The following is a 13730-nucleotide window of genomic DNA, read 5'->3' on the forward strand; positions in this document are numbered from 1 at the left end:
GAGGAGCTCGCCTTTCCCCCCTCCCCCTTTCCAGCCGCCCCGTGGCGCGGAGGGGGTTCGGCCGCCTGCGGAGGCAGGGTCACGTGACCTTCTGTTTACATCCTCTCAGCTGTTGAGGCCCCTCCTCCCCTCGCCGTCTCTCACCAACACAAACGGCGGCGGCAGGGACCCGCGGACCCCTCAGACGTGTGGGCCGGGAGAGGACGGCTCAGGGGGCACGCCGGCCCTCTGCTTGCGCAGGCTGCCGCTCTCTCGGCGATCGCCCCGCTGCGCCTTGCGCGGGCGACCGGAGCGCTGTCCCACCTGCTTTTTACCCCAGGCGAGTCTCACCACTGCCCCCCCGCGCAGCGTTCGGGGCCCGCTGCAGAACGGGTGAGTGTCCCGCGGGGTAAGGGGGTTAAAGGGGTTGGGGGGAAGGGGGGTGGGAAGAAGGAGGCTGGGGGTGGGGTGGGCATAATTGCGCTCCTCGGGTGCGCCATGGGGCGCGGAGGCTGCCGTTTGACTGCCGGGACCGTGAGCTGCGGCGGGAGTGAGAGGGAAACACGCTCCCCCTGCCCTGCTTTCCCCTCGCCCCCGCCGGGCGCTCTGGTTCCATTGTCCGTTGGCCCCGCGCGCAGGCACGCAGGCGCGCGCCCTTTTGCGGTTTGGGGGGGGGGGGAGGGAAGGTTGTTTTCGCGCAGCCGGGACGGGGCTCGGTGCCGCTCGCGTCTGCGGGGTGGGGAGGGACGGGGGAGAGTGTGCGTACGCCCTCGACAGCCAGATCCTCCCCCCTCCACCCCCCACGTCTTTTCGCTGCCTGCGCAATAAATAATCTCTGGCCCAAAAAGAGGTGGGAGGAGGAGTGGCTGATGTAGCTGGCGCTGGCCAGGGGCAGGTGTGAGGGGACGGGGACAGGGACAGGGACAGGAGAGAAGGTTCCAGCCCTGAGATCTGGGCGAGGGGAGTTAGAGGCAAGGTGAGGGCAGCGCTCGTCCTCCGCAGCGCCCTGCCTCCTCCCCGTCACGGCTGGTGTTTTGCCTTTGAGGAAGAGCTGCGAGGACGGGAGCTTAAGGTTGTGTTTGGTTTTGTTTGATTGTTGTCCTTACAACCTTAGGTTCTTGTGCGGGCTGCGTCTTCCAGGGCGAGACGTTTTAGAGGAGGGAGTGTGAGGCAACGTTTTCTTTCAATATGTAACTATGAGCTAAGGAAGGGTATTTCTTCTGTCGGGAAAGTGGTTCAGCAGCAGCGAAGGGAAAATACTTTGTTTGCATAAATTAAGCGTGCGAAATGGTCGATAACTTCGCTTTCCGCTCCGTGGTGGGCAAGCGGTGGCAGGAGAGAGTGAGCGTTACGGGCGGCAGCCGCTGCCCCCCGCCTCGCCATAAACGCACATCTTGTCTCTGTTTATGTTGTGGTGTCTGTTTTGGCTGGGAGCAGCGTAAGGGGAGGAGCAGGAACTCGCTTCGGGGTATCCACCTCCTCCCCGCTCTGTTTTCTTTGTTGTTATCTCTTCGGGGGAGGCGTCGTGGGGTCACGGCTGCCTGTAGCTGAGCTGCGGTCTGCTGTTAATGTGATTCCTCTTCGGCCCCAACCCTTCTGTGCATGGTTCAGATCTTGCCTTGCCTCCATCGTCACCCTCCCTCCCCCCACCCCGCCCGGCTTCGGCAGTTGTCAGGGGCTCACAGTGAAGTTGGAGGAAGGGGAAGGGAGGGTAGAGGGGGAAGGAATCTTGGTATTTATTTGATACGCAGTCAGCAGCCTGGGCCTGCTTTGTACAGCTCTGGCATCTTTGACAGCAAAAGGGAAAAAAGAAAAACTCCTATGGTGGGAGGGGAGTGGGGGCGTGGGTGTGTGTTCCGGTGGTGGAAGGGGGCTGTTTTTGTCGTGGAAAATGAAGGAAAACATCTTTAGGGTCTGCATGGGAGAAGACATATGGAAGTACTGAACTGCTGCAATGTGTGAAGAATGCTCGTGTCCTTGCAGTATTTACCACTGCACATGTGGCTACTTTTCCCCTAGTGGGTATTTTTTACTCTCATCAACTAAAAGTCAAGCACAGTTGAATTGCAGGCGTTTAGCAAGGAAGTAAGGTTACTTCTGATAAAGAGCAGTAAACATTGAGATGCACACAAAAAAAGACACAGGTAAGAGTAGTCAGCACTTCAGTGAATTAATGATGATACCCATCCTTCTTGCCCTCTGTATTACAGAGAATGCTTTTAAGGTGCAAGATGCAAGAAATCTGATGCTTGAAGTTAGTAAATTATGAGAGTGTATAGTGAGAATGCCTTTGTAAACATCATTCATTATTTTTGCAAATGAATCATAATATGTGTGATACATTTTTTTTTCCCCTGCAGGACCCTTACCTTACTCTGAGCACTGGGCTCCCCATCTCTGGAAGGAATCATCAGGCTTGGATAAATGGAGCTGTCTTCTGCAGAACTCCTGCCTGATTTGTTGGGAAAGTTTGAAAAATATTTTGGATGTGTAGGTGGACCAATGTGTGAAAGTTCTGTTGGTATTTCAACTGACTTTGTGTGAATAAATATAATGATAGGAATGTAAGAAGTATGTGAGGTCAGAGAGCCACAATGAGGGCTTTGGAGATGGACACGTAGCCAGATGTCCTTTACAACAGTCAGTGTCCCTCAGAAATGCAAGGAAAAACAATTGGATGTTGTTGGGAGGTCTGCAGTGGGGGGAATATTGTGAAATGACAGAAACAGACCAGACAGCCCTGGATGGCCAAATTTTATCACTGAGTCTGAGCAGGATTAGATTCCTTCCTTGCATAATCTCCCATATTCACTCCTGAATTCTTGGAAAAAACTTTTGCATTTCCTAATTGGCTTTTTCTCTGGGTTTTCTTCATCCAGTCTCAGACCTTGTGTTGTGACTTGCTTTAGATATGTGACCAGCCTGTTTCAGTTTTGCAGTACTTTATTTATGAATTTATGAAGTCTTGCTGTTTTTATAGTCCTAATCTTGGCAGTTTGGTGATTTTTATTGCTCAGTTTTATGTTTGCATGTCTGCAACTACCCCAAGGTGCAGCAACTCCTTTTGAAGAGGCTTCTGCCTAATAGGAAACTAAGAACAGAACCTGACTGATAGACATGTATTGTTGTTTTCTATGTCTGTGCTGGACCATAGCAGTGCAGTCACTTGACTGTGTTTCAATAAACTTGAAGTGCGGTTGCTTTGAGATGGTAAGCATGTATTCTGAAGCTAAAGGTAGGCTTAGGCATGATAGCAGCACAGGTGGAAGTCTCTAAAGAGAATGTTGTCTGTGACAGTTTTCTAGGCAGAAGAAGAATCAGTAACGTGAAGATCAAATATGAAGTTCCTACCTCAAGACATGGTTAGTAATTTTGGTTTTTTTGTTTTTTCTGAAAACTCAATATAGGCAAGATAGTCTTTCCATGCAGTGTTCCAGAAAGGTTTAAGCAGGGAGATGTGAGAGTTCCCCAAAACAAAAGCAATTCTGAAATAGGCAGTATGGGGATACTCATCCCAGTCTTCAGTGCGTGATGAGAAATACCTGAGAATACAGTAATTGTTTCTGGATGAGAAGTGTCTTTACATGTACTTGTTCTTTTCATTTCATGCTTGATTCCCATTGTCAGCAGGAATGTCACAGAGATCTACTATTTTACGCTGCTGAACTGAAAATGATGCTCTGTAGCTGATCATTAATAAGCTCTCTGTGTAAGAAAAGTGCCTTGAAGTCTGCAGCACTTGGCACTCTTGAATGCAAACATCATTGAATATTATCTCATTTATTTTACCTACTTGGAATGTAAATTCCTCAAAGTGAAAGTGGGAAGAATATATGTGCTGTCTTGTTTTACAAATGAATTATCAGGTATGTGACTGGCTTAAGGCACTCTAGGAATCTTCCCGTAGGGTCAGAAGCTGATTTGTATGCTTCATCTTCTCTAACAGACGAGTGTGAGTTTTTTGGATGGAGAATTCTTTTAATGTATCTGCTTCACAGAAGTGTGATCATGCTGTTCCACTTCTTTTATTGAGTTCTAGGGAGTAGTTTATATTAAATATTATGGATATAATTACATTAAAACATCAGGCAATAACTGCTGTGCTCCAGTTCCTTTGGGAACTATTTGTTTGCACTAGATGAGAGCCCTTAGACCTGCTTAATGCAAGCTCTTAATGCAGTTGCTGTTGCTGTGTTAAGAAGGTCGGGCTGGACTTCTGGGCCTTGAAGAAAGGTGACTGCTATTCAGAATAGTAGTGTTAGTTCCCTGTCCTTTTTGTCCTGATACATCATGCCAACTTCATGTTTCAGAGTTAGTGTTACTACTGCAAGGTTGACAGGGATGTTAACCCAAGGAGCTTGAAATCTTGGTGAATGTATGTATGTGGATTCTTGTTAAATGTACTCCTGATCAGAAGCTTATTAGAAACCTTAAAAGAAAGAAGTAAAATAAAAGTAAACTGGAAGTAAAGATGTCCTTGAAAAATGGCAGCCCTAAGAAGCTTACTTCTGGAAGCAAAAAATATTAGAAATTTTATATAGAGAGCAACTGTGGTGTCTGTCAGTTGTACTTTGTGTCTGCAGTTCGTATGTTGCTTGTTTCTCAACAAATTTTATCAGCCCTTTGAATGGAAACACAGAAATACAAGTTGCCCTTCATAGTGTGGAAAAAAACCCACTGGTTAAAATTCATCATAGAGCAGTTTAAAAAATTAAAAAAACAAACAAAACAACAAGCAAAACCCCCTAAATACTACAGCCCTAAAATAGTTTGGAGGTGACATCAGGAGTCACCATGGTAACTCTCAGGCTACAGATTCTGGTGTGTTCTCATGTGGTAGAGTGAGGAGGTGACTGTGGAGGAGGAGTAAACTTCTTTTCTGGTTAGAAGGCTCTCTTGTGGCAGAAGACTCAGAGTCCACTGCTTAGAAGATGCATTTAATAAAGCTGATTTTGGAGTTCTGGCTTTGTCTTGTATAGTGCTTAGCAAAGAAAGGATGTAAGCATCTAGTTTGTTACAAGTGCGGTACACTGAGTTCTGTGAGCTGCATTGAATTGGAGATTTAAGACACTGTGTTATTGAGGTGACATAAAATATAGATTTGTAATTTCTCTTAAATATTGTATTTCACTCCAGATTTTCTCGAAGTAGTATTTGCTCAGCATACAGTTGCAAAACAAATGCTGAATTTGGATTTGCAGTGTTTCTAGCATGCAAAAGAATACAAATGGAATTTGTTTTTAAGACTTATTTGAGGAAACAATCCAGAACGTGCCAACAAAACAGTAAAATTAGGTTTAAAAACTATTTAAAAAACCTAATAGGCTTAAAGCAAGTGGTTTGATAGTGACATGGGATGTCTGGAATCCTGTGTGAAGGACTCTTACGTGAAAGTGCTGTAGGGCATCCGAGTTGTCAGCATGGAGCTGTGAGATATGAGGTAGGGTTTACTGAAGGCCTAAATTTTCTGAAGTTTAAAAAAAAAACAAAAACAAGCCAGATGAGATAAATCTTAGTAGAGGTAGCTGAGCATTACAGGAGGGACAGCCTTTGTTGTAGTTGCTAACACACATGTTGTACTGGAGACTGTGCGTGTTTTTACACACACACACAAGGAATACATGAACAACTAACTGGTTGTGTGAGTATAGTGACTGTGAACAGGATCTCTGTCGTGAGAGCTTTTAGAATCTGATGATGGCGGATTGCATGTTCAGTTCTGGTTACAAGTCAGAGTTTCTCCAGCTTTGTTCTTCTGGTCTCATGAGTCTTTTGGCTGGTGATGCCCTAACTTTTTATCTGGTTACTTTTCCAGTCCAAACTGGACACGTTCATCAGCTTGATGTGGTTTGTATTCTGCCTATGAGTCTGATGTCACATAACAACAACAGTTCTTCTCACTTGTGGGGAAGCAAGGACAGGATGTGGGCAGAAGAGTTTTCGATTGTGTTACTTAACACTAATTGTTGTCATATCGTAGGCCAAGTAGCTTATAGTTAGCACAAGCACCTAAAATAGCACTTGAGGTCTGTGTTTAAGCACGCAAGTCACATAGCAAGTCTCAAAAGCTTGCTGTTATTAACATAAAAACCTTTATTTGCATGATTTCTAAATAGATAATGCTTATTAAAGCTGCCAATAATTACAATTATTTCTTCCTCTTTTTTTTAAAAAAAAAACAGTTGGCTTTTTAAAGTCTGAAATGATGGGTGCATATTTCTAGTGGCAAATTAAGCAATCCTGAAAACTATTTTCATGATGAATAGCAACAACTTTGTGATACTGGATAGTGTTCCACCAGGAGGCATCTCTGTGTCATTGGGAAGACTTCTTTTTTGCTAGCTGATGTCTAGAAATGTTTTTTGTTTGTTTTTTTTTTTCTTTAGGTTTAGCAGTATGAGTTAGTCAAATCACAGCTCTTATGCAATAGTAGTTTAAGGTGTAGTGAAAGGCAGTATGTGGTAATATAGTAAACACAAAATACATGCACTCTTGAATATAACTGTTGAAAGTATGGGTACTGTCCTTGAAGCAAACCAAATAGTATTTGTTATCAGTTCCTGTTGTCTTCAGGAGTGAAAGGGAACTGAATTTCAAAGATAACAACTCAGAGATGACACGTGTTACTTAATTCTTTGTGCCTTTTTTTTTTTTTTTAATGACTAAAGAAGCTGCTGCTCCTGCAGTACTAATAATTTCAAGTAATCAGAAATGCTGTGAGTATTTCTACTAGGACATCAGCTTGCCATTAAAGGGTTTGATATCCATCTGAAAATATTTGCCTGAGACAAATCTTAGAGATTTTATTTACTCTCGTTGTTTGTGTTGGATTCCGGCAGGTAGAGTTTTGCTGGCTCTTGTGCTGGGTTATGCGACCCTGGTGTTTATCTGCAAAATTCTCCCTTTTGATAAAGAGCTGTGGTTTTGTTTCCATTCAGTGTAGTCACCTGCTGTCCAGTTTCTTAAGCTTTGCTGTGTTCTTCCTTCAAGAAATTATAAATTGGGCATTATTGCAGTCAGGAGGTCAGTGTGACTGAAAGGACACAGAAAAGTTGAGTTGCTGAGTTTATTTATAATGTCTGCTGAGCTGACAGTTGCAACATGATGAATCCCATAGGCCTTAGTCTCTGCTTGTTTACTTCGGTTAATTATGCGTTCATTATGACTAAGACTCATTACTGCCAAGTTTCCTGAGATTATGTGATGTTTTCTGGAGTAACTGCGTTGTCAGAAAAAGTCAGTGCAGGATTTGGCTTCCTGGTTCTGATGTGCTCTGGATAAACTGGAGTTGTTCATGAAATAGCTAAGGAAGGTTATGTGACTGTAGCAGCCTCTTGTGTTATATCTGTAAACAACACTTCTTTCAGGTAAAAACCACGAGCTTTGTGTGACTGAAAAAAACCTGATGGGCTAAGATTATGATGATGAAGATACACTTATGCTGTGCAAGTACACAGCTGCTACATCAAGCAAGGATAAATGGTTCTCAGCTTGCGTTACTTGGTGAAATATTCGTATGAATATCTTGAAATGGTTACTGAAGCTTTCCCAAACTCTGCAGATCCCCTCTAGACCACATCTGCTGTTGCTTGTACTGTAAATAAATCCTTACTTCGGAGCCGTATTTGTAATAGTACTAAATTCATACCTGGAGACAAAAACAATAGTGCAAAAACATTTTCAAGTTAAAAATGTGCTTACATGTCTTTGTTTTGGCTTCTAAAGAATGCCTAAAAGGTGTTTTGCGAAGTATTTCTAGTTCTTAGTTCAGGCATGCATAGCCCCAGGCCCAGTCAGTAGTGAGGCTCAGCATGTGTTCCCAGTAGCACACAAACACATGTGTTCAGCATGTAGGTCTGTGAATACATAGTTGGCCACCACATCACTGCAGAAAACGCAGCAGTAGTGCAAACACAAACAGTGCCAGTGGCCTTATCCTGTTGCCTTGTCTGGGTGGTCATGCTGAATGTCTGCTAGTGGAAAAGACATGCATGTGTGGATCCTTCCTGTTACTGGGTTTAGAGGCCCATTCTACCCTGAAGCTGGCCCATAGGTCTGTTTATACCACGCTGCCTCTTGCACGCGCACACACGCACACACACACACACACAAACACACACTCTCAACCTTCCCCAAACACCACAGGTTCTCCAGCAGCTCACTTGGGCCCCCTTTTCTCTTCCAGCAGCCAACTCCTTCAGTGGCCTCACTTGGACAGTCTGCTCTGTCCCTGGTTCCCAGGCCACTCTGCCAGTTTGCTGGTTAGTCCAGTGGGGTTCTCCCTGTCATCACACCCTGACCTGCAAAAGCTGCTCACCCCTTCATTTTCTGGCACCACAGATCCACAGGCCCCGGTGGTCTGATTCCACTTGTCATGTAGATACACATGCACACTAAAGAGAGCCCCAAGGAAAGTTACAAATGGAGATTAGTGTGTAAATGGAACAGGCAGTGATGATTTTGGGGAAAGCAGCACAGCTGGATATGCATACTCACCTGCAGCCTGTTAGCAGGTGACTGGTCCCTCTTATCACCGTAGCTCTCAGCTTTGCCATGCTTGTTTCTCCCCAAGCCACTTTGATTCTTCCCTGTCCCTTTTCCCTGCACATCATGATATATCTGGTAGCCCTGTAAGCAGTCACACCTCTCTGTCTCAAAAGCGCCGTGGAGAGGCCTGGTGGTGGTGGTGGTGGTTCTCATGACTGCCCTGGGAGCAGCTGGGTCAGGGTATTTAGGTGGGTTCCCCTATCTGCAAGTGTGCCTCTGTGCTCCTCTGTGTGCATGACAGCTTTCTATTGTACAACCTAACAGTGTTAACTTTGATATGTGCTAGCCCATCTGTTTTATCGTTTGTAAGCACAGTTGAAAATTCACTCTAGAAGTTACTGATTGGCCACAGGGATGTGAATTAAAATTGTTACAAAAGCAATACTTTGAAATGTTACCTTAAAGCACAGGGTATTTCAATAGCAACAGGAAGATAGAGAATGCTAGGATGATTGCATGAAACTTTGTGGAACAGGCTTTGATAACAAACTTTGGTAACTACTAATGTTGTAATGTTTTAAATTGTAAAATATGGAGCTGTGTGCTGTTTGTGTGGTGTTTGTTTTGTTTTTCTGCTGGTCGTCCTGCATTTATGTAGAGACTTCTTTGGTAGATTTTAAAAATACATTTCGTTCATACTTGATTTGTACATTTTGAAAGTTTTGATAAATCATCACCTTCATAAGTACCGTGAAGGGATAGTTAATCTCTGTTTTATATAAAGTAGACATTACATATCTTAAGAAATAGGGATTTATGGACAAGATCACATTTTAGACTATGTTGTTTATGGATTTATATTATCTCTGGAGAACGAGACAGATTATGATATGACCCTTAAAGTGTGAGGCACATGGAGATACACAGGATTTGGGGATTAAAAAGAAGAAAGTGATATGCAAGAAGATATCTATCACTTTGACAAAATAAATTAAAAGTAACTGTTTGTGTGCATGTATTTTGGTAAACAATTGACATATGAAAAAATTGGTGAATAAAGTGTGATGCTTCTGAAACGTTGCATCAGTGAAAGAATTTTGTATCATGATTCTGAGGAAGAGAAGCAGGAAACAGTAGGCTTTACTTATTCATCCTTGAAGATTACAGGCTGAAGAAATAAAGTAACTTCTCAAGATATACTGTTGTATTTGCACTGCACTATTTTAAGAATCTAGTTAAACAGGATCAGGACTTGTATTTTTTGTTGTTGTTTAGCATCTCATAAGTAGAGGACATATAAAAAACGAGATTCTTAGGCTGTGAAAGTAAACAATTTGATCATACAGTATTAAAAGTTGTTTATGCTGTGTTTATTGCATGTTATTTTCTTGTGTCTACATATATTTCTAAAGATCGGAAAATCCAAAGGCTTTAGTGCACTTGGGTCTTGATAAAGCTGATTGATGTTTTTTATTTGGGCCTGGGTTTTTTTTCCTAGAGACTGCAGTAAATACATAGCTCTAACATGAGGTTTCAAGTGTCAGGAATGTAACCATCTTCTATTTTTACACTTGACCTCATTTCTGTTTTCTTTTGCTAAAGGCAACAGGCGTATGTTGTTCTGTTGCTGCTGGAAGTGAGTTATTTAAATCACTTAATGTTTGTGTGTAATAAGCTTCTGAACTTTAGCAGTGGCTGAAATAGTGAATATTTTGTTATGGCCCATATTTAGCCTACTCAAAATTATATGAACTGGGACTTGGTCTGTTAAGAGTATAGCTGCAGAAATTACATTTGTAGCAAAGGGTTAGGAAAGTATGCTTCAATTCTTGTACTAAACCAGAGGATTCTTCCCCTCCCCCAATGGTTATTGATTGCTTTCTGAATGTGATACTCAAAGTAAAGGAGCATCATATTTTTCTGTGGTTCCCTTACCTCTGGTCATCACAGATAAATTAGTAAGCGTTCCCTTTCATTAAGAGAAATAGGTTTTGTTTGAAAAATGTTGAGTATTTGGCCTGTCTTTTATATCAGAATGTCTTAGTTGGTCTATAATCAGGATAATGTTAAATTTTGCAGAAATGTTTGTGTCACTTGTATGCTTTATGCCTTTCCAGATTGAAAAGGTTTAGATATTCCAGAAGTGTGGTGTGTGGGTTTTTTTGGTTGTTGTTTTATTTTGTTTGTTTTACTTATCTCCCTACGACTCTTCTAATTCTTAACATTTAACTGTTATGGCTTACATAAACCTGCTTGAAATGGGTATTTTCTGTTAAATACCCTTGTACAAAGCCGTTTGTTGTGGCAATAATCTTTGCAGCCTGGTCACTCTGTAGCTCACAAATTCTTGTGAAGTATGTGCAGAGACAGCAGTTTCTTGAAAAATAGGTGCATGATAGAGAGTCATGAGGATTTCAGGTACCTGTGTGTATTGAGCATCACTGATTCATATCTGCCTTAGGAAGTCCTGATATTTTTGTCTTGCCTGTGAGCAAGCCACTATTACCTGCTACCTCATGCTTTTGTGGGTCTGTTAGGCCTTCCAGAGAAGCTTCTTTCCCTTTTCTCCCAGACAGTCTGTGATGAAGCAGTACTCTGACTAGTTTGTACTGGACAGACTGAAAATAGTTGCAGTGGGGGAATGGGCAGAGCTGTAGGCATGCCTCTCAGGAGCTGAGACCTTTCAGATGAGTATGCTCTAAGGGCACTGTGGAGTTCTTTCACGGACACTGCTCTCAGAGGAAGGGTAGAGGATATTCTCTATGTTGAACATTGGGTTAAGCTGGCATCCATTGCTTATGAGATCTCTTAATGGAACTTTGACAGGTTGATGAGCCATCTTAGGCTTCTCAGAGATGAAAACATTTTATACAGTGTCTCGCAAACAAGCACCACTGAACTTTTGTCTGGTATGAGTAGAGAAGTAATTGGTTTGAAATCTGTAGTTGGTGGGACACTATACAGTACACAGAATCAGGGCAGAGCTGATGTTAATTCACTCATAAAGGTATGCAGATAACTTCTTGAGATGTAATTGCCAGTTTACATATAGCTGACCTCTAATGGTAAGCAACAGACTGACAATTATTGTTTTGTTGAAATCTTATCACTACATACTGTGAGAAGAGTATATTGTGGTGCTCTGATGAAGTCCTGTTACCAGGAACTGCCTGGTTGAATTATTGAAATAATTTATGTTTTGGTTTTGGGTTGGTTTTTGTTTGTTTTTGTTTTTTTAAGTCTTGTGGACAGTTTCACTGGATTGAGACAATAACAAATTTTAGTTCTTTGTTTTTTCTGAGGATCGTAGCATCTTACTGCTTTGGAAATTTTCTTGCAGAGCACTTAAGAGGCTTTTTTATTTTCAGCACTTCTGTTCATCTGTTTCAGAATAGGAGGAGCTGGTTCTGGGAACTGAGCAGCAACTGATTATTAATACTGTCTGTCAGTAATGGGCAAGCTCTTTATGCCTGACAAATTAGTGTCTTCCGCACAGGTAATAATGTCAGGTGCTTAAAATCTTGTGAGACTCTTTGAAAAGATGGGCCAGTCAGAAAACTCCAGAGCTGTGTGTCATCTCATCAGCCTCTTATTTTACAAATAAGAGGATTTCCTAACTAAAGTTTTCTGGCAGATACTGGCTAAATTAAAACTTCCTGTGAAATCAGATACTAGCAAATTATTTAAGAGAAGGGAGTATTTCTGTGCTTGTTCTGAGTTCAAAGCTTTTTGTACCATGAATGACTGGTTTCGAAATGGTTGTAGGTATGTAAATCCCAAAGATCCCAGGTATTTGAGGTGAGAAGTGGGGAAAAAGTAATTTTGTGCAAATGACCAACAGATAGTGACTCAATTGCTAGCAAAACCTAAATGAAGGCAGTGAGACAGCTTTCCTGTCTCTCAGAAGGGAGTTTTTGTAGGATGTAATTAAGAAAGGTCAGTTGGTGGCCTGAAGAGCATTCTAGGCCATGAACATTAAAGCTGAGTCTGTGGTGACAGTAGTGACAACTCTTGGAGTATCATAAGGTAGCCCTAAATAGATAGAGAACGCAGCTGAGGACTTGGTTTTTGAGGGTATGGAGCTGCTTTAGAAATTTCTGGGTATGAGCCTACACCTTTAAATTTCAGAAGCTCTCCTGTACTCTGCGTTTCACCCCAATATGGCAGTTTGGACTATTAGCTATTTTGCTGGAAATGCTGAACTGTTATATTTTTGTTTTGAAGTAGTTGTTCAGAACACATTTGTTGTGTCACAGATGGGAGACTTTGTTTGAAGAAGAAACTGCTTCTAAAGCCTGGGAGGCTCAGCTTTGCCCAGATTTTGTACAGTAAGGAGAACTCAGTCAGGATGTGGCATGAAGGTATGCACTAAAAGTTCCAAAGTTCCATCCAGGAAATACGCAGGATTCTTTGCTTTGTGGTAAAAGGTAATGAATTTTCAAGTCTTTATCGGCATACCTGAAAACAGATCTGGAATATAAAACTGGTATATAGAAAACGTTCCTTTCAGCATTCAATCTTTTCCATCATTTGAGGAGTGCAGATAGAATTTCAGATGGGAAAAGCAAATCTAGTGCAGAAGAAAACAGACTGAGAAGTCAAAAGGTTCAATAGGCAGCAAGGTTGGTCCAAAAAATATGCTCTTGTATAACTATCAAGGTTAAGATAATTTGTTCATGGAATCTGGGCTGGTGTGCTTGTCACTGCTCATACATTTGTGGAGTGTCATAAGCTTCAGTGCATCTTCTGATGCTGTACCACGTGTGCTGTTTGGTGTGTTCAGGTGACTGGAGGTGGAGGAAGAGTGAGAGCAAGCGCATACCTGGAATCTTGTATAAACAGCTGTTGAAGACGTGAACAGGAGGATCAGGGCTTAAGTTTACATCAAACTCGGCAAAGATTTTTCTGCCCAAGTAGGTCAATGCAATTCAGGTTAAGTCAGTAGTTGTAGCTGTTTACATTCATTTGGCTTAACTTTAATGTTATGGTCTGTTCCTTGTTCCATTGCTATATTACAAAGAACCTTGAAGTATGCTTTGTGGAGTGCATTGCATTGCAGGGCTGACTGTACTTGTTTTTTTACTTGTTGCCATTTGACCTGAAAGGCTTCTTGGAAGGATCCACTGCACAGTAGGTTAGGAGTGAATGTTTATAAGTGAGATGAATCTAGACTTAAAAATGTGCAGTGCTTCCAATAGAATTTTCCTTAATGCACTAAGTAGTATGTTACTTTATTGTGAAAACAAAGGTTTTCCTTCTTCCTG

General features: G+C 42.3%; 1 protein-coding gene across 7 annotated transcripts in view; it reads left to right on the top strand.

The window, feature by feature from the left end:
• Nucleotides 1–99: 99 nt before the first annotated feature.
• Nucleotides 100–13730, top strand: part of PCMTD1 (protein-L-isoaspartate (D-aspartate) O-methyltransferase domain containing 1) — a 42779-nt gene continuing 29148 nt past the window's right edge. For 3 of the 7 annotated variants that reach the window (XM_080338555.1, XM_080338560.1, XM_080338559.1), the window contains exons 1-2: nt 241–372; nt 2340–2469. The gene's annotated coding sequence lies outside the window, so the exon portion shown is untranslated. Of the gene's footprint in view, nt 373–2339; nt 2470–3276; nt 3342–13730 lie in introns of all 7 variants that reach the window. The other 4 variants (XM_080338558.1, XM_080338556.1, XM_080338564.1 and 1 more) reach the window with 4 other exon arrangements.

Source organism: Nesoenas mayeri (genome assembly GCF_963082525.1).
Source record: "Nesoenas mayeri genome assembly, chromosome: 2".
NCBI classification, from domain to species: domain Eukaryota; kingdom Metazoa; phylum Chordata; class Aves; order Columbiformes; family Columbidae; genus Nesoenas; species Nesoenas mayeri.